This window comes from Mauremys reevesii, linkage group 13 (assembly GCF_016161935.1).
Source record: "Mauremys reevesii isolate NIE-2019 linkage group 13, ASM1616193v1, whole genome shotgun sequence".
Lineage (NCBI taxonomy): Eukaryota > Metazoa > Chordata > Testudines > Geoemydidae > Mauremys > Mauremys reevesii.
In genome coordinates, this window is record NC_052635.1 from 19,031,727 (window position 1) to 19,057,902 (window position 26,176).

The following is a 26,176-nucleotide window of genomic DNA, read 5'->3' on the forward strand; positions in this document are numbered from 1 at the left end:
TCTCCTTAACCTCTGAGGATAGGACAAAAAGCAATGGACTTGAATTTACACCTGGGATTTCTGCCCCCAAAAAATTAAAATTCTGCACACAACATTATAAAATTCTGCAAAATTCTGCATATTTTATTTGTCAAAATAAAGCAATATATTACACCAGTTCCAATTATTTTGGTAAATTTATTTCAAAATGCCTGTCAGCAAGTAACAATACAGACAAAAAATATTTCCCCAGGAGAAGAGAGTTAAAGAAACCCCTATGACAACCCAGTTTCTGTTTCTCTGTTCATTGTTGAGCAATCAGTCTGGATGTGTCACACATGCCAGCTGGGCACATCTTGGGAGAAAGTTCTGTCCTTCTCGTCTTTTAGTCGATCGTCAATTTTTCGCCCTGCTCCCGTAGGGTTACCATATAGGCATTCCCGAAGAGAGGACACTGTCAGGGGAAGGGGAAGCTAAAGGGGTGCTCGAAGGATATGTGTACTGGGAGGGGCTATTTGGGGGGAGGTGGAGGTGGCTGTGTGGGGCATCCCCAGCCAGACGCCTGCATCCCTTTTCCCCAGAGCTCAGGGAGAAACAGCCTGATGCTGGGTCCCTGACTTGTATGAAGTTTCCTGAATGCCACCTCTTTCCTTCAAGGCGGTCTGTGAATTGTATCTGCCAGGAACCCTCCAGCTCCCCCTCCCCCTGGCAGCATTCTCTATTTGTGAGCCAGGCTCTGCAGGGCCCAGCGGCCCCTAAAGGTGGCCAGGAGCTCTGCAGTCCCAATTCTGTGGGGGAAAATGAAATTTTGCACAGAACATTGATTCTACACAAATTCTACAGTGCATAACTATGCAGAGTTCCCCAAGGAGTATAAATTGCAGCAAGGGAGGTTTAGGTTGGACATCAAGAAAAACTTCCTATCAGGGTAGTTAAGCACTGTAACAAACTGCCTACGTAGATTGTGGAATCTGCATCATTTGGAGGTATTTAAGAACAGATTAGGCAAGAACCTGTCAGGAATGGTCTAGTTATTACTTGAGTGCAGGGGACTGGACTAGATGACATACTGAGGTCCCTTCCAATGCTACACTTCCATGATTATACGATTCTGTAAGGCGTTTGACTTGGTACAACACAACATTTAGATTTAAAAAACTAGAAAGATATCAAATTAACATGGCACACATTAAATAGATTTACAACTAACTAGCTGATAGGTCTCAAAATGTAATTATAAACAGGAAATTGTCATCCTATGGAGTCTCATAGGGACCGGTTCTTGGTCCTATGCTATTTAACAGTTTTATCAATTACCTGGAAGAAAACAAAATCATCACTGATAAAGTTTGCAGATGACAAAAATAGGGAGAGTGGTAAATAGGGAAGAGGCCAGGTCAGTGATTCAGAGCAATCTGGATCACTCTGTACACTGGACAAAAACAAACTGTGTATTTGCATACAGCTAAATGTAAATGTATTCATCCAAGAATAAAGAATGTAGGCCATATTTACATGATAGGGGACTCTATCTTGGGAAGCAGTGACTCTGAAAAAGATCTGGGGGTCATGGTGGATAATCAGTTGAACTCCCTATGTGATGACACTGTGTCCAATCCTGGGATGCACAAACAAGGGCATCTCATGTAGGAGTAGAGAGGTTACTTTTACCTCTTTATTTGGCACTGGTGTGACCCCTGCTGGAATACTGTGTCCAGTTCTGGTGCCCACAATTCAAGGATGGTGATAAACTGGAGGGGGTGCGGAGAAGAGCCACAAGAATGATTAAAGGATTTGAAAACGCGCCTTAGAGTGATAAACTGAGGGAGCTTAATCTATTTAGTTTAACAAAAAAAAGGTTAAGGGATGATTTCATTACAGTCTAAAAGTATCTACGGGGGAACAAATATTTAATAATGGGTTCTTCAGTCTACTAGAGAAAGGTCTAATATGTTACAGTGGCTGGAAGTTGAAGCTAGACAAATTCAGACTGAAAATGAGGCATAAATTTTTATCAGTAAGACTCAGTAACCATTGGAAACAATTTAACAAGGGTTGTGGTGGATTCTCCATCACTGACAGTTTTTTAAATCAAGATTGGATAGTTTTCCAAGATCTGCTCTAGGAATTATTTTGGGGAAGTTCTCTGACCTGTGTTATGCTGGACGTTAGACTAGATGGTAAGAACAGTCCCTTCTGGCCACAGAATCTCTGAAATGTCAGGCCTCAGGCCTTTACCTTTGGCAGGGTGGAATTCTACAATTCTCCCACTCTTAGACTAGGCCCCGTGTACCAACCATTCTCACCCCACATGTCTGACTGAGTTCACACACCTTCTTCCCTTCAGGAGTCTGTGATCAATAATGTGCAATCAGCAGCCTTCTTAAGAGTTGTGGGGATTTTTAAGTAGTAGGAACAAACCTTTTTAGAGAAAAGAAAGGGGATTTAAAATAGTCTACATACTGTCTATCCTACCTATAGCCCTACCGTCCTGGGATGGTGACCTAGCCTAGTTTTCCCAGATTCCCTAGCTGGGACCCGTGTCTCAGTCTGCTTCCCCCAAAGAATTACCACCCCTCTTCAATTTTGCCAGATTTCTTTTGTCTTTGTGTTCACAGGCTTTTTCCTGTCCTGCTCCAAAACCGTTGTGTAGGGTGGCTGGAGAGGAGGTTTAGCACGTACTAAGAGCTGGCTACCTTGGGTGGAGCTGGGTGGGAAACGGTGTTCCCGTTCTGTGAATATTAGAATTCAGAAATTTTCTGTATCAAGATGAAACTGAAACCTTTCACAGTTTTTGAAGAAGAAACACAACTATCTCACTCTCTGACCAGAAATTCCATCCTCGGCCTGAGAAATCCTTTCAACGAGTTCTGGCGAACCTGGTATGTTCCTGCAAACAGTTTCAGTTTCAAGAAACTCGCATTTTTTTGGGCAAACAGTTTTGGTGAAAATTCCCAGACAGCTCTAATCTTGAGCCATTCTTTTCCCTCATGCCTGTTTTTCCCAACTAATTCCAGTTGAGTTAAGCCAATACAATGTAAGGCAGTTGTCTGAATGAGCTCTCCCCTACCACCTACTTAGGAACTGGGGGGAAAAGACCTCAAGAGCAGACCATATTTGCAGAGAGACACCTATTTTCCCTTGGTGATCAGCAGGCATACATACCTGCTTTGCCAGAGTCATCAATTGTGGTTGTTTTGGGTTAAAATTCATGTAAGTCTTGGCTGCAGGGATAGTGAAATATTGTTATCCTTACTGTAGACTAAAGGGCAGCAGAACTGCACTTAATTGGCCCTAAGTGGGGGGGGGACAGTCACCCTACCTCAATCTCACTTGCTAAGCAGGAGGCAGTGATGCCAAATCCAAGTGAAAGTTGGGGTGGGACTGGGACTGGGACAGATGCTCTTAACCCAGTGGCACAGACTCTGTTTTCTTAGTTGCCATTTGACCCTCCCCCTCCAGGGTTTAAAGACAGCTGACTGGACTTGAGACCCCTTGTTTCTCGGTGGTCACTAGAGCTGAAATCTTGATAAGCTGGTCTAGGGGCTGAGCCCTAAGACAGTGTGGGGACGGTGTTGCTGAGAAAGACAATGCAGAAGAGGCAGCAGCAGTGAGGTTCCCCACTAGCCAGTGAAATCACTAAGGACTGAGCTAGGTGGTGGAACTTCAGAACACAGCATCACAGATGAAGGCAAAGGGGGTAGCGACAGCAGTGAGCAGAGGCATCACTCAGCTATGTCCTCTTCGCTCCGGGTATGAGGTGAACCCACCCGAACGCACTTATGGAGTCTTGTGACTTTCACATTGCAGTGGGAGAAACTAATGCAAAGCACTACTGCCCAAGATATTGTGGGACGGATGTTTTACTTAACGTTTGCATACTTTTGCATCTCTGTGGTGTTTTCCCAAGTTAATACTGGGTTCCCTCTCCTCTTAATAAAAAATTTCTTTTTTTATACACAGACTTAGTGCTTGCAAGTGGGGAAGTATTGCCTCTTAGAAGTACGCAGAGCTGGTGTTTGGTTTTCCTCTAGTTCCGGGGGAGGGAGGAGGAGCTCAAGCCAATTGTGTTTTGTAATGCTAAGAGGAAACCATAGATACTGAACCCGGCCCTTGTTGCTGCCAACACACCTGGTAGACAGAAACCAGCACAATAGCTAAGCCAATACACAATATTCACAAATTACAGAGCAGCTCCAAATGAGTCACAACAGTTTTTTCCCAAGTGAGGCAAGAGAAATGCTTTTCTTGTATAAAAAGTATAATCTCTGGCTCAGTATTCTAGCCTACTGGCTAATACAGCCTTGCATCTGGTTGCTGTTAAATACAAGGCTAATGGGTTTCTATGACTATTATTCCACATGCTAGTCTGATCAGCATGCTGGATAATTTAGTCACTCTGTATTCCTTATTCAAAACATCCACCATATTTTCACAGTCACATTCTGAGAGTCCTTATCAGGTCTATAGCTCAAATGGTGGATAACACCACATTTGGCAGAATTTCAGAGCTGAAACATTCTTATTTTGCAGTGGGTTTTGCCTGGCCCTGGCCCTGGCCCTCCCTTGTTCCGGTGCCCCGGCTACAAATCTACAGGAATCCTTTGAGGAAAGAGCCAAACTGGTAGTTATTGTGTGTCTCATTTTAAAAGGCCAGGAATATGCACCTAGAACACACTGACAGATCTAAGGTTTTGTTTCACTCACCGTACAAAATCCTTGTACAGTTACAGCAGCAGTTTGTAAACACCTGCAGGAACACAAAGGTCACATGATGAAAAATTCCATCTGCTGAGACAGTTCAGTAGTAAATCCAGGCAGCCTGGAGTATCTCTGGGGATCTTAGCCTGCCACAAGCTATATTTTTCCCAGATGTCCTTTTGAAAATGATACAGAGCAGTTAACCCTCTAAGGTCCTCTTACATGTTTATATTCATCATACGCTGGTCTCTTTTTTAAGATAGAAACAAAACCCACATAGCTTCAAAGTCATTAGTGCCCTAGAGGCAAATTGCAGTAGCAGAGTCCATTACAATAACCCATTCACTAAGATGCAGTACCCTTTAGAGAAACTCCCACTGGAATAAAACCTGTTCCAACAACAGTAATAGCAGCCGTTACCGAGTGATTCTCCAAGCACTAAACCAATTTCCTCCTCAGTTAATAATCAGGTCACTGTACACATCCAAGGGAAGGTGCCCATTCCTCACTGCTACTAGCACACAGTGACAGTTTGTGGAGAAGCAGTCTCTTTAGACTTTCAGGCTACATAACAAGTCTTTAGTGCACACAATGGAAACAGGGAGGGAGGAAGCACTGTCTAGTACAGTGGTTCTCACCTTTTCTCACCCAGGATCCAAGTTCCACTCATGGTTTCTTTCAGGACTAATCCACATCCCACAATCCTTTGCTGTTGCAAAGGGATGTGGGATTGAGGTCATGGTAAGAATTCACAGCTGAATCTTGGTTGAAGAGAGTGAGGGGTATCATGGGAAAGAAAGACCTCCCTCCACACATCAGCTTCAGGGCAGCACATTTTGGAAATGTTGTGGGGCTGGTTGCACAGGCTTTTGGAGTGCCTCAGAGCTGAGCACATGCAGGTGGGGGGCAGAGGAGAGAGGCTAAGGTGCTGCATTGGGACTGGGTTGAGAGGGGAGTTGGAGCAGCAGGAGGCAGCAAGCTGCTCCTAACTGCAGGAGTGAGATGCTGTGGTCACCCCCTCACAATTCATCCATTCAGAAGACTTTTCCTTGTGATTAGAGCATAGGACTGGGACTGAAGAACTGGCATGTGAGATTTCCAGTCCAGTAGTAAGGATCTTTAATAAAAATATCTATTTGGGGCTAGTACTGAATGACCCAGGACTCCTGGGTTCTATTCCTGGATCTTTCAGGGATTCACGGTGTGACCATGAGCAACTCACTTGACCTCTACAGGCTGCAGTAAGGGTTGATCGACACACAAACTTGTACTGAAATAACAGAAGATGTGAATTAAAACTGACAGTTATTTTGGTGCAAATATCTGTGCAGACACTAGCCACTTTTATTTCAAAGTAAGAGCATCCACAAAGATCTGCACCTGAGTAACTACAACAGTTTTGGGGAACCAATTCAGTTCGATCAGTGCAAGTCTGTGAGCAGACTTAAATAGGAGCAACAACTCACCTGCCACCCAAGGGTAGTGAGTGAAAAGCACTTTAGAAAGGAGCTCCAGGGAGATGGACAGGAGGAGGTAACAGGTCTGCCATCTTTAACGTCGGGGTCTGTGCCAATGGCCACACTTAAAAGATTTAAAGTGTCCGTAGCCCACTTAAAAGAAGAAAACAGAAAGCAAGTCTATCTGCAGATTCGATTTAGAAACATAATTCCTTAGTGTTGATGCATTATGAAGGTGCCCAAAACTGGTATAATTTATTTTCCTTCACAAGCAGGAATTGCTATACTGATATAAAGCACCTTTATCCACCTTTCAGCTACTTTATTGTCATCACTGCAAAAGTATTAAGGGATATATAGAATCATAGGAGTGTAGGACTGAGAAGGACCTCAATAGGTCATCTAGTCCAGTGGTTTACACCCAGGGGTATGAGTCTAGATATCATCTAGATATTTGCCTAGTTTTATAACAGGCTATATAAAAAGCACTAGCGAAGTCAGTACAAACTAAAATTTCATACAGACCATGACTTATTTATACTGCTCTATATACTATACACTAAAATATTAAGTATAATATTTATATTCCAATTAATTTACTTTATAATTATATGGTAAAAATGAGAAAGTAAGCAATGTTTCAGTAACAGTGTGCGGTGACATTTTTGTAAGCAAGACATTTTTAACTTGGGGTACGCCAGACAAATCAGACTCCTGAAAGTCTGGAAAGTTTGAGCGCCACCAATTTAGTCCAGCCCCGTAATGCATGGTTCATTCTCTCTCAATCTCTCTGCAGTAGCAGAACTGTGTGTGCAGTGGAGCAGTCTGTTTTGGTAGGGTTTTGTGCATGTTTTACATTTAACACATTTAATACATACACAGAGCGCTTGCATTAATTAGAGAAGGCAGATCCGAGAAGTGTTCCTGGCAGTTGGCATGGAAGGAAGTGAGGTTTGTGATGGTCCTTCATTTGGGAGTTCATTCCACAGACTCCCTCCCTCCAAAAGCTCCATCTTCTGCACAGTTGGACTTTACCCTCGTGCTAGGAAATTCCATTGTGCCCGAGTGGAGCTGTTGACTAGTCCTCACCACAGAGCTTTAGGTGACCTTTAGGTGCTAGGATCAGGAAATGGAGTGCCCTGAAGATAAGGACCAAGACCTTGAACATGATATTCTACGGAAGCCAGCACAGAGAGTAGAGGACAGGTGTGACATGCTTGCAGGAGCTGGTGTTGCTGAGGAGATGTGCTTCAGCATTCTGCACCAATAGAAGTTTCTTAAGGGTTGATGCCTTCACAATCAGGAATGTAGCATTACTATAGTCCAGACAGGTAGTGACAAAGGCATGAATAACTGAGGCGCCAAGTCATCATCTGCCATAATGTAGGATAGGTTCCTCACCAACCGGAGATGACAGAAAGCATTACTCATGCATGCATGCTATGTGAGAGCTCAGCATCAGTGAGAAATCCAGCAATATATGAACTGAATTGACCAGTTGTGGGCGTTAATCTTCAACACAAGACTGCAAGCTCTTCAGTGCACTTTCCTCTACCCACCAGCATAACCTGTCTTGCTCAGGTTCTACTTCAACCAGCTGTTCTTCATCCATGAGCTGATCTCATCCAAGCACTGGGCATCTAGGTAGTGGTTCAGTCATACGTGGTGAAAGACAGGTCAATCTGTGTGTCATCTACATATTGCTGGCACTTATCTGACTAGTTCATCTAGTGGCTGCATATAGATTTTGATAAGTACTGGAAAGAAAATTGATCCAGGTGAGGGGTCTCATAGTGGAGGTGCAGTTCCCCACCACTATTTGTTGGAAGCCTCCCTCCAGGATGGATTCAAACCATTACCCTGGACCCCACCACCTCTCTGAGGTGGGACAACAGTATCTCATGGCCAATGCTAAAGAAAGATCCAGGGAGATGAGAATGGATATCTGCCTTCTATCCACTGACAGCAGATGATCTTCCACCAGTGCCACTAAAGCTGCTTCAATGCCATGTCCTGACCTGAATCCAGATCCAGTCTAGGAGATTAGCTTCAATTAGGTGAACTTGTAGTTGGTGCTTGGCTAGCTTCTCTGTGAACTTTCTTAGGAATGGGAGATTTGACACTGAGCACTAGAACCAATGTATCTTCTGGGGTTCTTCAGTGTTTGTCAGACTATTGTGTGTTTAAGGAGGAAGGGAATATTCCCTCCTTAAATGAGGCATCAGCTATTTTGGACAAGAGGGCCACCAGTTGCTCATGGCTCTCTGTCACCTGATAGAAAGGGCATGGATCAGTTCACAGGTCTTGGGTTGAGACTCCTTTATTCATAGATTCCAAGGCCAGAAGGGACCACTGCGATCATCTAGTCTGGCCTCCTGTAGAATACAGGCCAGAGACCTTCTCCAAAATAACTCCTATAACAGATCTTTTAGAAAAACATCCAATCTTGATTTCAAAATTGTCAGTGATTGAGAATCAACCACGACCACACAATCGTTTGTAAACTGATCCAGTGGTTAATTCCTCTCACCATTAACACCTTACTTCCAGTCTGAATTTGTCTAGCTTCAACTTCCAACCATTGGATCATGTTAGACCTTTTTCTGCTACACTGAATACTCCTGGGGGAATTCTGTGCCACTGCATATTTAATGAGACTCGCAGACTTCTAATTTTTTGAGCAGAAAAAAGCTTCTGTCAAAATGTTGCTGCAGTTCTGCCTTTTGCCCATCAGAGGACACTGTGGTGACAGAACAAAGTTGCAGCTCCCCGCCAGCAAGAAGAGAGAGCGAGCTGCCTTCGCAGTGTTTGTCAGGCCAGGTGCTGGGGGTGTCAGACAGGAGCTCATAAGGATTAGTGGGGGAGGACAGACTGGGGCAGGGCTGAATGGGAGTGGAGGCACAAGGCCATGGGGGGAGGGAGATGCAGAGACACATGGGGTCGGGGCAGAGCTACATAAGGACAGGGAGTGGCTGGGTGAGGGCACAGACACACATGGGGACAGGGCAGATGTGCCTGACTGAATGGGAGAGGATAGGGGTCAGCCAGAGTCTGCATGGGGGAAGCTCCCGAATAATCCCTCCCTGCCCCACCCAGAACCTGTTCCATACTTCTCCCACTCATACCCAGCAGCCCTCCAAGTTCACACCCAGGCTCCTTCCCAGCAATTTACTTCCCTCTTCTTCAGCTCCTCTGTTACCACGACTCCCCCGAGCCTTTGCACTGCTTCTGAGGGGGTGTGGGAAATACAGTTCTGTATTGTAGTTCGAATGAATTATTATTCAGAGTTCTGTGTTAATATGCCTAGTAAGGAATCTATTTGTCAAAAAACATTTCCTGAATCTTTTTTGTCTGTATTGTTACAGACCTGTCAGCAAGTATGTATTTTGAAATAAATCACAAAAATAATTGAAACTGGTGTGATTTTTGTGTGTTATTTTGACAAATAAAATATGCAGAATTTTAAAATAGTGTGCAGAATTTTTAATTTTTTGGCACAGCATTCCACCAGGAGTAAATGAAGAGCACACTAGCAAACATTTGTTCCCCCCTGCAGGTACTTTTAGACTAATCAAGTCACCCCTCTATGTTCTCCTTGTTAAACTAAACAGACGGAACTCCTTGAATCTATCACTCTAAGGCAATTTTTCTAATCCTTTAATCATCCTTGTGGCTCTTCAATTTTTCAAAAGGGAGTGCAGTACTTCTTTTGAGGGCTGAATGTACTGAGCTCTGGGAATGCAGGCAGACAGTTTGTTGGCTGGTATAGGTGGGTTGGATCCATGTTGTCTGAGAAGGATTCCTGAATGTGTGATCTTTTCTGCACAGTAGGATGATGGTTCTTTTCACTTGCAGCTGGGTTCTGTTGTGGGCTGTAGGCACTCAGGATTGATAAAGTTGTTTACCATCCTGGATGGCTCCTTGTGGTAGGATTTGGCAGTCTCAACTGAGGTCAGTAGGAAGGTTCTCTTGGCCTCTAATACAGTCTCGGCATGGGCTTGGGGAAATTCTTTATGTTGACTTAAACAACCTAGGCCCTGATCACTCGTAGTCATTACAGATTTCACCACACTACTCACAAGAACTTCCTTATGAAACCAGTTACAAAACCAATGGTGTATGTGTCACATTTTCCATTCACCTCCTGTGAGCCATACAAGTATGTCATCTTCTCCAAAAGGAGAGATGTTTATAGTCAGACTACAAACCTAATGCCCATATAACAACAGATGGAGAAGACAGAAGGATGGCGATATTCACAGCACTGGTCTTTCTACATTTTAATTTCTCAGTGACAGGCTGCTGACTCAAGTCCTTCAAAAGAAACATTGTGCAAAAGCCAACAACTGAACAACAATATTCCCTCTAATACTTCTTTTTCTTTTCTTTTAAACTGAGTGGCCCACAAACTCTCAAGTCCTACATTTTTATCCTCAGGCAAGTTAATTCAAAAGAAGTGTGGGGCATATGCACTGAGAGGGGTTGGGTGTGCAGAGTGGCTCCTTCCCAGTATCACACAGTAATTCCTGTGCCCCCGTTTGCAGGGTCCCTGAGGGAGGCGATTTGCTCTGCAGCAGCTGTCTTAGGAGCCCGGCCAGGAGTCCGTGTGGGAGAGGGCAGGTGTCAGACCACATCTTCCCCAGATCAAGGGTTTCAGTCCCCCTGCTCTGACTGGATGCTCCCAAGAAGGGGCCTGGCTGCAGCTCTCTTCCTGCCACATCCCTGGAAACTAACTGCTGGAGGGTGGAGGGGGTTGGGGCTTTGGCCCTGTTGGGAGCAGCTCCAGAGCAGCTACTGATCCTGCCAGCACTGCGGAGCCTGGCCAGACCCCCAGCCTGAGTCCCCGCACAAGGCATAGCTGAGCATGTCCGAGACTGGAAGCATTTTCACTCCCCCCACAGCAAGGACCTGGGGCACTAACACTCTGTCATGGGGGTAGGAGGATGAGCAGAGCAGGTTCTTAAAGTGCCACACCACATCCCTGCTGGGGCCAAACACAGGAGACATGAACAGCACGATTTCTGACCTGCACCATATATACAAGATTGCTGCATGGCCATGCAGTTTACAGGGAACATTACTGGATGGAGGGATGCAGGGAACAAAGTGGCAAGGGAAAGTTGGCAACACTGGGGGGGCAGAGTTAAGGTGATCTAAATGGCCAAATGCACATTTCTATACAGTAGAACCTCAGAGTTATGAACACCAGAGTTATGAACTGACCAGTCAGCCATACAACTCATTTGGAACAGGAAGTACACTATCAGGCAGCAGCAGAGACAAAAAACCACAAATACAAAAACTACAGTATTAAATGTAAAGTACTAAAAAAATAAAGGGAAAGCAGCATTCCTCTTCTACATAGTAAAGTTTCAAAGTTGTATTAAGTCAATGTTCAGTTGCAAACTTTTGAAAGAACAACCATAACGTTGTATTCAGAATTACAATCATTTCAGAGTTCCCAAGGTGTTCGTAACTCTGAGGTTCTACTGTACTTCTAACTCTTCATGGTTTTAAACTCATCTGGTGGTTTATGAATTCTTTTGTTTACCGTGTAACAATATTATTTTACCCTTAAATTATTGTTCCCAGACTTAATTTCAGTCTACCAGATTTTTTTTTCCTGGGAATATATAGTTTGTGTTACAACCTGACCCAGTACCCTTCTGTACAGTCACCAGTCCATTGTGAGTGGACTCAATCGCTGGGGATCACATGCATCCAAGCAAGCTGGGTCTGAGTAGAAGCTGGTCACAGTTTCTAGCTTTAGAGCCCTCTGGCACACCTGTGTCTCACAACTTTCCTTGGGACCTGGAACACCTTCATCCAGCCACCCTAGGCCCTAAAATCAGTGTCTGAGACCTCCCAACTTAGCTCATGCTCCCCCAAAGTTCCATCTAGGCTGTGGACACTCTGGGATTCTATTTTAACCATTTCAGGAACAACATGGCAAGAAAGTAAGGAACACAGCTTAGCAAAGGAATTTCTTAACCACAGTGACTTTACTACTGAAGCACTCGACTTACAGTTCTTCTGTGTTATACAGGAAGTCAGAAATGATCACAGGGGTCCCTTCTATTGAAAACAATCGAAGTCCTGAAATGCTCTCTCCTCTAGTCTGATCTCACCCCTCCTGAGAGTACAAGATGTCATCATGTTTCCAGCTGGGTAGGGTCCCTTTCATCCCCTTTCTCTGGCAAGTCCTTGTATATGGTGTCTGCCCCCCGCACCAAGCGGAACCCTACTTTTAAGTAGGATCACTCCTCTGTGCCTGTGCTCCAGCACTGCCTCCTCCTCCACGCATACCCCCTCTTGTTATGCTTGCCCCACCTGCTGGCCTCTGTATAGGAAACCCATTATCCTATGGGAAGCACCAGACTGTGGTCTTGATGGCTCATAGTGATAGTCCTTACTGATGTCTGAGCTGGACACTGTCTGGAATGCAGTACTTACTACAGGCTGCCCTCAGGCACAGTTAGGTTTGTGTTCAACACAATACAAAGTGGAGTTCGTAATTTGACAGATGTATCCCATCCTGTCACAGTTTGTACAATCAGTTCAAGGAGCTGTATCATTTCCATTAGAGGAAAAATACTGTAAGTTGAAAGAAAAAGCTATTTCACTTCAGTGAAATTCACTCTTGTCTAATTGGGAAACAGAACTTGTCAACACAGAGGACTGATATAGTAAATATATTCATACATGGCACTTCTGAGAACTTCACAGCATGCATCTCATTAGCACTGTTTAACAGCTTCACTCATCACAGAGAAAAAATACATTAACAGAAAACAACAGAGTGATGAGCCCACTCCCCAAAAAAACTAAAGGCATGGGAAGGAGCTGAAACTGAAATTCCTTGGTGCCAGGAGTACCCCCAACACTAGGGAATCCAGTTACTGTAAATATATTCAGGGCTTGTTAAAATGTATAGGGGTGTTCTTTTCCTGTTCTCAAAATTACAGTTGAGCCACTCAGTTGTTAAAGTGAGCTTTGATGCCTGGTTCTCTGGTGAGATTCTGGACTAAAGTGGAGTTCTCTGAAGGGTTTTACATTCATTCCCTTTTCAGCACCTAGAAAGAATAGATTACAAATGATTAATACTTAATTTCAGTTGCCAGAAGACTAGACAGTCCTCATTATGAGAACGGAAGGTGTGCTTTGCACCAAGGTCCTAGAGCAGAACAAAGCTGTTGATGGAGCACATTTTTAAAGATAGTTCCTGGTCCTTTTACTTCCGGGCACAGTTGTTTTGAGAATAAACCACCTTAATTTGCAAACCGTAACACTGATCCTTGCAGATACACAGACACTACCAAGGTTGATTTACAGGGGATTTGTACAGATCTGAACAAATGAGCTTTCTGACCTGAAAACATCAGATACCCCCAGCAGAATGCAGAAGCAGATGCCTGATCAAAGACTCCTACCCACAGGCTGAGGGGAGAGATGATTGCTCTCTATAAATACATTAGAGGGATAAGTACCGGGGGGAGAGGAGTTATTTAAATGAAGCGCCAATGTGGACACAGGAACAAAAGGATATAAACTGGCCATCAACAAGTTTAGGCTTGAAATTAGATGAAGGTGTCTAACCATCAGATGAGTGACATTCTGGATCAGCCTTCCAAGGGGAGCATTGGGGGCAAAAACACCCTCAACAGCGTACCCCCGACCCCCCCAAGATTTAATCACAGGAATTTTTAGTATAAGTCATGGACAGGTCACACAGGCCATGAACGTTTTGATTATTGCCCATGAGTTGTCCGTGACTTTTACTAAAAACACCTGTGACTAAATCGTAGTCTTAGTGATGGGACACTAGACGAGGAGGGCTTTGAGTTACTACAGAGAATTCTCTCTCAGGTGTCTGGCTGCTGGGAGCCTAGGCCTTAGGCTGTACTGATTGAGAGGCAGTCTCAGATGTGGGGGGTTCCCTGGGGAGGGGAGACCCTAAGAATGAGGGGTTACTGCCAGGGCAGCACCCCAGATAACAGGACACCGGAGTCCAGGGAGGGATGTGGAGGCCCAGCGGCAGTGGGACACTGGCCTGCAGAGCGTCCTCCAAGGCTGGAAGAGGAGCTAATTCCCAGGACACCAGCAGGAGGCACCACAGGGGGTGAGTTGCACATTCTTACAGGACCCCAAAGTGGGTCATGACCCCATTTTAATGGGACCATCAGGGCTGGCATTAGGCTTGCTGGGGCTCGGGTCTGAAGCCCAAACCCCATCACCTGGGGCCGAAGCCAAAACCCAAAGGCTTCAGTCCTGGTGGTGAGGCTCAGGTTACAGCCCTCACCTGGGACTGAAGCCCTTGGGAGTTAGCCCCATGCCTGGGGCAGTGGGGCTCGGGCTTTCGCTTTCCCAGACCCAGGGCAGCGGGGCTTGGACCGACTCAGGTCCTGAGGTCATGTAGAAATTTTTGTTGTCAGAAGGGGGTCACGGTGCAATGAAGTTTGAGAACCCCAGAACTAGAGTAAATGGTGGACTCTGTAATTTGAAGTTGTTAAACGATGACTTCAGTAACTCAGCCAGAGGTTAAGAGATCAATTACAGAAGTGGACGGGTGAGGTTCTGTGGCCTGCAATGTGCAGGAGGTCAGACTACGATGATCATGATGGTTCCGTCACACCTTAAAATCTATGAGTATTTACAGATTTCCTAAGACTTCTCAGTTTCTTCGTTTAAAAATTAAGAGAAGAAACCAAGATAGATACTTCACATGAAAGGCACGAGATGGAGCAGATACTCATCTGCCAGCAGTTTTTTGCAAGGCAGAGAATCAACAGCAGGTTTAACTTCAAATTGCTTGTTCCGTTCTGGACTATTCTCAATAAGGTAAAGAGTGCCCTTGGAGTGACAGAACTCACAGAGTTGGTTATTTCCCCTGGAGTTCACTGGAACCATTTTTGCCAGTCAGAAGCTCAGCCAGAGGAAGCTACACATGACCCCCTACAGCTGGGCACCTTGCGGTGCTAACAGAAGGGCCCGACAGCTCAGGGTTGTATTTCCCCCCTCCCTGTTGTGCTCGTAAGGAAATGTCACCACCACCTATACAAAACACAGAGAAAGGCTGGCCCAGGATGAAAACATCCCATACGAAGATGCAGTTCAAGGTGAGGCTCTCCACTAGCCAGCTAGGTCCTGACTAACCCAGGGACCAACTCTTTCTCCATTGGCCAAGACAATGGCTATGAACAGCAGGAACCTTTAAGCCAAAAATCCAGAAAGCTGGCAACAGACAAAGGCTGCTGCTGGGAAAGGGCAGTCGGGTTTGGAGCTGGTCCACCCAGAGCAAGGAGGGGAACCAGGAGTGGTAAGAAGCAGTCCAGGAAAGGAGAAGTGAGATCTGGGAAAGGAAAGCATAGAACAGCAAGGTGCAGGATCTGTGGATTGGAATCCGGAGTAGTTGGCGAGCCCGGGTTCCCCTACCAGCCACTGAGGGCATAGCATAGACCGGCAGGTCAGTGAACGGGAAGACTTCCTGGGTCACTGTGGGAGTGACAGAGAATTTAAAGAGCGTACCCCGAAATGGGGGAAAATGCTAAGTGACCTAGTTGGAGGGCTGAGTCATGAAGAGGGTGCTGCAGTTCCTGAGATAAAAGAGGAGCTGCAAACCGGATGACAGCATGCAAATGGCAGAAGGGGGCGCTGACCTTGTGAACTAACCCCCGAAGTGACTGGGAGGAGGTGCCAGACAAGATCTGAACTAGTTTTTTCACTCCTCAAGTGTATGAGACTCTCCCCACACTTCAGTCTGAAGTGCTCTTGGACAACACTGTGCAGATTTTAAACTTACCATGTTTGGCACTCCATTACTATGGCAATAGATTCTACAGAAACAGCCAAAGGCGATTTCAACTGTTTTAAGGAAAGTATAGCTGAAAATAGGCATCAAGCCACCACTCTCAGCACAAATCTCTATCTATTTCACGGACATCAAGGTCTGTCTAGATCTCAAATACACCACCACAGTGGCTACGCCTCCCTTACAATGTGGGATTCCCCTGCTTATGTACACATTCACACTCGCTCTCATCAAGCTAGCACAAATATAAATAGTAGCATAGCAATGGTAGCAGCAGTGGAGGCACAGCTGAGCCGTGCCAAGTACATACCCACCAGTTTCAGTCAGGTTTGTACTCAGCACAGCTTACTGTGCTTCCACTACTGCTACCCATGCCACGGCAGCTTTCCTCCTATTTATATTTACATTAGCTCTGATTATGTGTACACAAGCAGGGGAAACAAATACAAAATGGGAAATGACTACTGAGGAAAGAGATCTGAGGGTTATAGTGGATCACAAACTAAATATGAGTCAACAGTGTAACACTGTTGCAAAAAAGGGAACATCATTCTGGGACCTATTAGCAGGACTGTTGTAACAAGACACAAGAAGTACCCGGTAATTCTTCCGCTCTACTCTGTGCTGATTAAGCCTCAACAGAAATATTGTGTCCAGTTCTGGGTGCCACGTTTCAGGAAAGATGTGGACAAATTGGAGAAAGTCCAGAGAAGTGCAACAAAAATGACAACAAGTCTACATGACCTCCAAGGAAAGACTGAAAAAACTGGGTTTGTGTAGTCTGGAGAAGACAAGACTGACAAGGGAGATGGTAACAGCTTCCAAGCATGTAAAAGGTTGTTATGAAGAGGAGTGTGATCAACTGTTCTCCTTAACCACTAAAGACAAGAATTAATGGGCTTAAACTGCAGCAAGGAGCAAGTTAAACATTATGAAAAACTTCCTAACTCAGGAGAGTGTAGAAATCTGCTAAACTGGCAGTCAGTTTATTTCCAGTGAATGTAAGAACACAACAAATCACCATATCTGATGTAAATGGCACCTGAATGGTAAGATCCACCCCGGCTATGGTGGCTGGAGGTCTACATGAAGTCACAGTAAAAGGGGCACTGACAAGTGTAAAATTTGTGTTATTCAGGAGGGCCTGGCATGTACAATCAAAATATTCACTTTAAGCAAAGAGTGTAAAGCAGCCTCCTGCGGATGAGCCCTGTAACTATAATATGGCTGTACAGATATTTGATCCTACAAGTAAGTCTGTGGTAGTTCAGGCTACGTCTAGATGGGAGGGGTCGGATCAGTTTCACTGGTTTTTCAGACTTTTGGAACATGCAGCCTACCACCATTCCAACCGAACACGTAGGACACGCATGCTTTTGAGAAGTGGTTCTCTAACTTATTTGAACACGCCCCCCCTTCTGTGTGTCTGTAAGTAGTTTATACCCCCCCTTCCCCAACCACCCAGCAAGCAACCGCTGCTCTCTGGCCACCCAGCTCTGTATGTGCACAGTAAGCTTTTTCCCCCTAAAGCTTCTCACACACTCCCAGAATACATTCCAGGCCACCCCAGGGCGGCGGGCCTCCCAGTTTAAGAACTTCTGCTCTTGAAGATCAATATTTTCCTACTTCAGTAATGACACTGAATAGTTTATGCTCATCAGTACCATCTATGAAATACCTGCAACAAACTAACAATTGTGTGTGACCACAATGCCTTATTATACATTTCTACTCAAATGCATTTTCTGGAGAAATTCAACTGGTTTTGTGCTTACACAGGCAGGACAGCATAAGCAATGTAAATTAATCAGATGGGCTGTTTCTGGAGACCCACCAGGCTTCACTAATGGTCATACACAACAATGCAAAACAATCTTCTGAACAAAGCTGTGGAGCAAAGCTTTAAGAACATTGTAAATGGTGTTTTGGCAAAGTGTTAACTGCAGAATAAGACAGATTAATTTTAGAGTCCTTGTTTGATAAAAATGTCTCTCATTCCCAAAGTTCACTATCCTGCACCATGCTAAGAGCACATGACAAAAAAGTTCAGCATATCACGATGAGACAAATACTACTGAACAGGGCAATAATACAGAAATCCACATTATAAGTAGACAACAGAGCTGGACTGGCTTCTTATGCACTTTGCTTTTTGCCCTGCTTCTGAGTGTTTTTACTGTGCAACATTCTCTTCACCTGTCCTAACTGTGTATTCTGAGAAGTCAGATTCATGTAAGAACTGTGCAGTAAGTACGCAGGACATATCCCTCCAAGTGCAAAAAGCAGTCGATTAGTCTGGGCCAGGTGGGATGCAGCAGCAGGAGGCAGCTTGGGGAGATCAACTGCTCTTGTAAATGTTCCTCCTGGAACATTACAGGAGGCAGACACCAATTAGGGATGAAAATTCCACTGTGAAGTAGCAAGACACTCTCTAGGGCATCTTCAGTGTCTGACTAGTTTGAGGGAGATTAATCTAAAAGCAACTTATCCCCATTAGTTAGAATTTAAGCAGCTCGAGTTTTTATTCCACATTACATATTTTGTGAGGGAGGCAGGAAGCACCTAAGAGCATGGATCATCCTGGAGCCTGGCAAATCACACATGGGATGAAGCTTCGACTGAGACTACCATGACACATGTGGGTACTCAGGATGGATTTGCTCCCACCAAAGCCACATAGCAAGGTGTCATCTTGTAGATCATTAGAACACCTCAGAAATTGAATTACAAATTAAAAGGATTCTTGGGCAGATTCAGAGAGGTATCTCCCAACCCCCACAGCATATAGGTTACACCATTGAGACTTATCACTAGGGCCCTACCAAATTCATAGTCCATTTTGGTCAAATTTCATGCTCATAGGGTTTTAAAAATTGTAAATTTAATGATTTCAGCTATTTAAATCTGAAATTTCAAGGTGTTGTAATTGTAGGGGTCCTGACCCAAAAAGGAGTTGTGGGGTGGTTGCAAGGTTATTGTACAGAGGTTGAGGTACTGCTAGCATTACTTCTGTGCAGTTGCTGGTGGCGGCACTGCCTTCAGAGCTGGGCAGCTGGAGAGCGGTGGCTGCTGGCTGGGAGCCCAGCTCTGAAAGCAGAGCCTCTGCCAACAGCAACGCAGAAGTAAGGATGGCCTGGTATGGTATTGCCACCTTTACTTCTGCACTGCTGCCTGCAGAACTGGGCCCTCAGCCAGCAGCCGCCACACTCACCCTGCCCAGCTCTGAAGGCAGCAGCGCAGAAGTAAGGGTGGCATGGTATGGTATTGTCATCCTTACTTCTGTGCTGCTGCTGCTGGCAGGGTGCCACCTTCAGAACTGGGCACCCGGCCAACATCTGCCACAATCTGGTTGCCCAGCTCTGAAGGCAGAGTAGAAGTAAGGGTAACAATACCACAATCCCTCTGCAAATCCCTTTTGGGTCAGGACCCCCAATCTGAGAAATGCTGGTCTCCCCCCTGAAATCTGTATAGTATAGGGTAAAAGCACACAAAAGATGAGATTTCACCAGTCTATGATGGATTTTTCATGACTGAATTTGGTAGGGCCCTACTTATCAAACACATAATATATGCCTGCCCCTTCCCCCACATACACAATCTCTGAATTTCACCCTCCCAGTCTAAGAGTATAAAGCTTTGTCTATACACAAAGATTGCAAGGGTATAACTCGTGTGTATCTGAATGCAGGACGAGCCACACCAATACATTTCCTCCCATCCATGGTGCTCTGGACTTCAATCAGAAAGTTACTCTGGTTCACATCAGCTGTAATCCTGCCTTGATGGAAGTGCAATCACAATGGAGCTATGAACAATAAAAATCATTTGTGTGGGAGACAGAACTTTCTCCAAGGGTGGTCTGATGCTGGAGAACGATCTTCCCCCAAGAACCATCACAAAGCTCACCATTTTCCACTCCAAATGCAATGTGCTCTTCTTTGACCCTGCCTTCTTTTACATAAACACATAACAACAGGTATATTAAAAAACACATAAAACCCACAAAAAAACACACACACACTACCAAGCCAAGATGTTCCACGTAATTCTCCCTGTAAATGAGAGAACAAACACGTGACAGATGCGTAGTTACATTGCTTAATGCACTACAAGAAGGCACTCAGATACTATGGTGATGAGAGCAGCATAAAAATCTATACAGAACAGAACCATTTAGTGGCAGCAATGGACACATCACATTTCTGATTTAACTAAGCTGTTACAAGCAGTCCTCCAGCAGCTGTCCCACATCTCACCAGTCTACATAACTGACCATTTTGGTTTCCCAGGCTATGCTTCATGGGGTTGGAAGTCATCCCACTCTTCAGATACCACTAGCAAACACATGGGTCCTATTCATGAGCCACTTTCTCAGTGAGGAAACACATTTCTGAGGGAATGCAAACTTCTTTGCCCTTTGATCACACATTACACATCTGTCTGGACCTCCGAAGAGATCAGCACCTCACTGCTCTGTAGAGTGAGGAGCACACACAGTCTCAGCTGTCAGTCACCAGAATTTACAAGTAGATGTCTAAGCAAGTGGCTGAACTGGGTATCTCCTCAGAGAAATAGAGCCAGAACAAGGATTTCAGGTCTCTAGACATATTAAAGACAAGAACAGCCCCCCTGGAAATCCCACAAGTTATCCAGGACTTGATAGGATCTTTTCTAGGGAGCTCACCAATTGGTGTAGCCTAACAGATGATCCCTCAGGGGAGTTCCACAACCATAGTGAGCTGGACAATGACCTACTCATCCCCACCCAACAGCCAGGACCTGTTCAAAGCCCAGGTGGATACACAAGGCCATGCCAGAGACATGGGTAGAGACAATGCAGGCTACATACAGTGAGACCAGATCTGCACTAGAAGCTTTTGCCATTATGGCAATATCAATTAGAAGTGTGATAATTCAATATTGGAAAAAACCCTAGTGTAGACGCAGTGACACTGCTATAAAAGTGCTTTTGCCAGTATAGTTTATTTTATTCATGTACCGAGTCTACCTTTTACTCTTAAGCTGCGTCTACCTTTTCTAGGGTAGACTACGTTTATGTTTTCATTGCAATATATAACCACTGTCGCCTCTCTTACATATTGGTAGAATGAGAGTAATTAGGCCTAATGGAGTTAAAGTTACACCACCCAAGACACTAAAATTTGGCCCTTTATGACTCCTGACTACCAACAGTGTGCCAGTGTTTCCAGCCCAGTGGTCAGAATGGTGGTTTCAGAAGGTCTTTTAAGTCCGTGTTCTCTCAGTTCCAGGGTCACACAAGCACCCATCATCCAACAGCTGGAGAATTCCACTGTGCTTACAATATACAAAACCAGTTCACTCAGAGTGGAATGAGGCCTTGGCATAACATTTCTAGAGTGCAGATGACATGACTGCAGGAAGAGAGCTGACAGCACGCACATACTAAGTGACTAGAGCAGCAGCCTCAAAGAAGCATAGCTACAGAATCAGATGATAGCGTTTGTGACAATCTGTACTCTTATGTTCACCACTTTTACAAGACTATGATACATTTCATGCAAAGTATGCCTTCTGAGCTATCATTTGAAAACGCATAATTTGCTGATCATTATTGTCCTGGTAAAATGTGTGGCCACACTGTTAAAGTTATAAAATTATACTTTATAAGACATGATCCAAGTCGAGGGAAACAGGTTCAAACCTGTTCCCCAGAGACAAAAGGCTAGCCAGCACCTCAGCCAGGTGTCAGCATAATCAAATGAACTCTCACCTGGTTAAGCGGCTATTCTTTGCAGGAAAAAGGTTCTGAGAAAGAAATTTACATGTTGGCAAAGAAACAGTTGGAAGTTCCCATCACACAGGCTTGCTGTTGCCTGAACCCAAGCTGGAGATGATTCTCAAAGAAGAGAAATGCTATAAGAAATGTGAGCAAACTCTTCAGATTACCTCTCTCCCCTCATCTCTACTTTCGGCATCAACACCACTTGAAAGACAAAGGAAGCATCACTGAACTAGAGGACAGGTTCTGGCTGAAGGAATCCAGCCAGACTGCTGTAAGAATGTGGTGAGGGAAACCTTTTTCTTTAAATTCATTTAGCTTGTTAAGTTAGATACTAGTTTGTTTTACCTTTTATTTTTTTGTAACCAAGACTGACTTTTATGCCTCATTACTCGTAATCATTTACAATCTATCTTTATATAGTTAAAAGACTTGTTTTAGCTAAACCAGTGTGTGTTTGGATTGAAGTGTTTGGGAAACTTCATTTGAAACAATAGGATTTATGCATATCATTTTCTATTAATAAAGTGATAGACTATCTCTGAGCTTGTATTCTCCAGAAGGAAAGACCTGGGCAATACAAAGGACACATTTCTGGTGACAAGTCTGGGACTGGGAATTTGCTCGTGTCACTCTGCAATATAATTCAGAGTGGCTAGCTAAGAGATCTCTCGCAATTCAGTTGGGAGTGATTTTGCATGTTAGAGGCTAAGTGCGAGCAGACCAGGAGTGGCTGCTCTCATAGTGAAGCAGTGTGAAAGGCACCCAAGGTTGGAGAATTGAGGGGACACAGCAGTTCAGCAGTCCAGATTACACCCTTGGTAATGTCACAGTGTTTGAAGGACCTTTCGGGATAACTTAATTCAGACAGTCTCATATTGTGGTCTGTGGAGTAACTGCTGGTCCCACGGTACTGGCTTCTTGTTTCCAGCTGCTAAGCAGCATTAAAAAGCTAAAAATACATTGAATACTTCCCAAAGACGGGATTAGCTTGATGATTAGCTGTTCTGTTCATTCCCTCTGGGGCACCTGGCATTGGCCAGTCGGAAGACAGGATACTGAGCTAGATGGATCTTTGGTCTGACCAGTATGGCTGTTCTTATGGAAAGGCACTTTTCCACATAAACAATTGCTGTAGCCACCACAGGGATGTTATACAAGCCTGGGGAGATGGGGCCAAGTTATTGCAAACAAGAAGGGAGATATCCACAAGCTGTTATATTTGAGAAATCCTGATCTAGAACTCAACCCTCTCAGCTTAAACATGGGCACTGTGCTATCCTACTGCAGCACAAGGCTTCACGACTGTAGTACAGGATAAGTGGATCTGACTCCAGTAATTCATTTTAATCTATTTTTATGTTATGCTCTTAGTTTGCTTGCACCTTTCAGCCAATGCCCATTCTTCTGAGGCCACTTTCCAGGATGGAAGGCCAGAAAAGACCAATTTGATCATCAAGCCTGCCCACCCAATGATTGCTGCATCCAGCCCTACAACTTGTGGCTGAACTACAACATTTCTCTTGGAATCTTTACATCAACAATGGATGTCTTTCTAAATGATGGGGAATATACCATGTCCCATGGCAATCTGTTCCAAGGGTTAATTGCTCTCACTAGTAAATATTAGCATCTGATTTCCAGTTTGAATTTAGCTGGCTTTACCTTCCAGCCACTGGATTTTATTAGACTAGACTAAACAGGCCCAAATTATCACATCTCCCCCCTTTCTAAGTACTTATAAAACTGTGATTAAATCCCCTGAACCTTCTTTCTTTGGTGAGCTTAATAAGCTGCCGTTCTCTCTCTCATTGTAAGGCATGCTTTCCAGACTACTAATGATTGTTGCAGCTGTTCTCTGAATATTCTCTGATTTTTCCAGTAGTAATTATACCCCATCTCTCCTAACTTTATCTATATACTATATTCTTACTTCAAGGGCAGGTGTAGACAGATGAGTGACTAAAAAGTACACTGGGAACTCCAGGGAAATCCCTCCCTCCCATTCTCTAAGCAAACATGTCTGCGCTCTGTTTACAAGCCAGACAAAGTTCTTCCTAGCTGCCGACCTGCAAACTCTGTCTGGGAGTCTGTTTTTCACTTTTTATACCTTCACTAACTCATAAAAATTCTGCAGGCAGATCCTTTTTGACAATCCTGTGGAAAATGCAAGAGGCAGAGTACTGCCCAGCTGACCCGTCCATAGCTGTACTGAACTTGCAAGGATGGTAATGACTGGTTTGCATCAGTGACAGATAAGACTCCAAGATGCAGAAGAGGAAACTTCCATAGTGGTTTTTCTGACAATAACTGCATTTTAATGTTCATCATTTTCAAGTTAACAATTAAATGAATTTTTGAACTTTGTGTACAGATTTGTAATGGCTACGAGTCACTACTCCCCTTGCCTATGTGAAAAAAAGAAATGGCCTTCTCTTTCCCTTCTCCCTCGGGGCCTCCTGTTGTAATTAGGTGTCTCAAGGGCTGATGATTCAATAGACTGAAGCTACACATTCACAGCTCGAGAGACAAGGTGAGTGAGGTAATATCTTTTATTGGACCAACTTCTGTTGGTGAGAGAGAGACAAAGCTTGTCTCTTTCACCAACAGAAATTGGTCCAATAAAAGATATTACCTCACGCACCAGTCTCTCTGGTATCCTGGGACCAACACAGTTACAATACTGTATACAATATTGACTGTGTCATTCCCACGTACTGGCAAGGACCAAGTCTATTGAGTCATTGCAAAATATAGCACGATGCTACAGGATGGTGAAAAGGCCATTCCTCTCGTAATTGCTCAGCTTACCACAAGGATAAAGCAAGTGTATCACCATTGCAGTAGTTCTCCAGCCACCATATAGTCTTGTAGCCTAAATAGGACTTTCTAGTATAAAAACAAGCAGTTAGGAAAAAATATAACTTTTAAGCTACCTTTATACATCCTAAAACAATAAGGACACATTCATTTCCCTCTTCTGCAGATCACCTTTAGTACTGCCCTGCAGATTTAAGACTTCTCATCTGCAAGTAACAACCTTTAAATTCAAATAAAAACAAACAAATCCTACACATTTCTTCTGGATGAAAATAATGTTTCAATTCCAGCCAAGCATGAATCAAAATTTCTCCTTTACCTACTATTCAAAAATACAAAACACCTACACAAAATGAAAAATAAATATTGGCTAAATAATAGTACACTAAATCTAGTGTAGTCAAAAGCCACTGTCAGAAGCTGAAGCCTCCAATTTTACTTCTGCACAAACAATCAGAAAGACCTAACTAAACAGAACAGCTTTCACTGTGTATCTTATGACAAGACAGCTGTTGAGTCAATATAGAAGCTTCCAAGAATACTGCCCAAAAGTCTGTTTAGCAGCCAGTAAACTTCACTATTTTTGTTGCACTTTACAAGGACATTAACTTAAACCCAGTCAATTTCAATATAGCTTCATGTACTTCACTTGCCTAAATCCTGCTGCCAGAATCAATTACATAGTTTTATTTTTAAGAATACTTTTCTCTGTCCTGTTGCTGTGTAAGAGAACCACACAAACTAAAGGTGAAAATTACTATCCAGGAGAAAAAGTGAAACTGGCCGTACACAGTGTAATACATGCACAAAATTCATAACAAAATGAAAGGCATTTTTCATTGTCTAATCTTTCAGTTATAGGAAACTCGGGCACCAGTTGCAAGAGAAATGGGTACAATTTTTCAGACAAGAGTGTGATTTTTAAGTTGACTGTATTTCTTTAACTCAAGATGTCCAGGATGCATTCACAAAAATCATAGTAATTACACACACGCCTTGTGTACACACCAAGTTGTACCAATACAAGTGTGATTTTAATACTTAGTTAAATCAGTGCAAATTTGTATGTACTTTTATAAGCTTAAAACTGGGATTACATTGATTTAAAATTGAGCCTGTAAATTTACAGTTTTAAACTGATACAAAAGTCCACACTCAAAAATTGAATTGGTTTAGTTAAACTAGGTGCGGACAGAGGCAAAACTAAGTCGACTTAGATTGTTATAACTTTGTAGTTTAGACAAGCCCTAGCACCCCAGCACTTCTTCCCAGTGGATATCCTGCCACTATGGAGTAGCAGCAATCATCATGGGCCTGATGAGAGTTCAAAGGAAGACATTGTCTGGTCCACTGTCGGTTTTCATATCTTTCCTTTCCTCTTCTGAATGTTACCACCACAGCACTGTAATCAGGAGGCTGAGTCACAGGGCTTACTCCATGGACACAGCAATCAGTCACTTACTCTCATGCGGTCTACACTGATTAGAGAATGGCTCCCATAACATCTTGGGTGTAGCAGTACAGGTAACTGCTAACAACTGCCTACTGGAAAGTGCAGCAGAACAAGGACAGGATTAGCTGCTTCCCTCAGCCACTAGGGGAAACACAACAAAACACAATCAGTTCAGCCTGCAGGGAACTGTTTGGAGT

At 44.0% G+C, this 26,176-nt stretch overlaps 1 protein-coding gene across 4 annotated transcripts in view; it reads right to left on the reverse strand.

Moving 5' to 3' along the window:
• NDRG3 (NDRG family member 3) overlaps nt 1-26,176 on the reverse strand; it is a 119,372-nt gene that overhangs the window by 59,038 nt on the left and 34,158 nt on the right. Inside the window, exons 2-3 of one of the 4 annotated variants that reach the window (XM_039498353.1) lie at nt 6,147-6,290; nt 4,687-4,729 (exon numbers count right to left, since the gene is read on the reverse strand). The exons of 2 other annotated variants lie outside the window; for them this stretch is intronic. The gene's annotated coding sequence lies outside the window, so the exon portion shown is untranslated. The remainder of the gene's footprint in view (nt 1-4,686; nt 4,730-6,146; nt 6,291-26,176) is intronic. One more of the 4 variants, XM_039498354.1, reaches the window with a different exon arrangement.